This window comes from Meleagris gallopavo, unplaced genomic scaffold (genome assembly GCF_000146605.3).
Source record: "Meleagris gallopavo isolate NT-WF06-2002-E0010 breed Aviagen turkey brand Nicholas breeding stock unplaced genomic scaffold, Turkey_5.1 ChrUn_random_7180001867380, whole genome shotgun sequence".
Classification (NCBI taxonomy): domain Eukaryota; kingdom Metazoa; phylum Chordata; class Aves; order Galliformes; family Phasianidae; genus Meleagris; species Meleagris gallopavo.
This window is the reverse complement of record NW_011132496.1, coordinates 1-724: the sequence shown is the minus strand read 5'-3', so window position 1 is coordinate 724 and position 724 is coordinate 1. Positions and strand designations below refer to the sequence as shown.

The 724-nt window shown below is 53.0% G+C and overlaps 1 long non-coding RNA gene across 1 annotated transcript; it reads right to left on the bottom strand.

The window, feature by feature from the left end:
- Positions 1-14: 14 nt before the first annotated feature.
- On the bottom strand, positions 15-673 carry LOC109364537. Its single transcript, XR_002110457.2, has 2 exons — positions 635-673; positions 15-171 (listed from the first exon to the last, which is right to left on the bottom strand). It is a non-coding gene; the product is annotated as an uncharacterized LOC109364537 (long non-coding RNA).
- Between the last annotated feature and the right edge of the window lie 51 nt (positions 674-724).

Here is a 724-nt window from a genome sequence, read left to right as displayed (position 1 = left end):
AAGGTGAGGACTCACCAGTGCTGAGTACAGGGGGATGATCACTGGCCTGCTCCTGCTGGCTCCAGCCCTTTGCATTGCACTTCCCATCTCAACCGTTCCTTCCGCGGTAGTGCTTGCAGCCTCATTTAGGGCAGCAGCTCAGGAGATCAAGAGGAAGAACACAGCGTGCAACTAGAAGACAAAGCCGAGAAGAGTCAACTCTCTGACCTTGGGCACCACTCACCAACCAACAGCCAGGCCTTGACAACTTGGCTCATCTGAGCACGCGCGGCAGGGCTGTACAACGAGTTTCTTCTTCATTAAAGAACCCACATAGATTCCTAATCCAAAACGAGAACGGCAGGAGTTAATATCGACCAAAGAGCTTCCTATTCCTAGGCCTCATCCTCTTAGCCCAACTTTCCTTGCCTCATCCCCTACCCCAACTCCTGGACGATGCCCGCAGGCTTAAGGTCACTTCTCAAAGACCCCATAGGACACTTTTCACAGGACTCCATCAAAAAGAATGTCACACTTGTTCTTCCATACACTCAAGCTGACCCAACAGTGCTATCACAGTCACTTAACACACACAGAAGCATCCAAACCCCGAGCATGCACATCCCCTCCTGTGGTACTGGAGGCCACAGCTCACCTTCACACCGCAGTTTTACACTGATGCAGCCGCGCTACAGCTCCGTGGCTGCCACACAGGGCCTGCAGGACCTCTTTCTCTGCAAGCCCC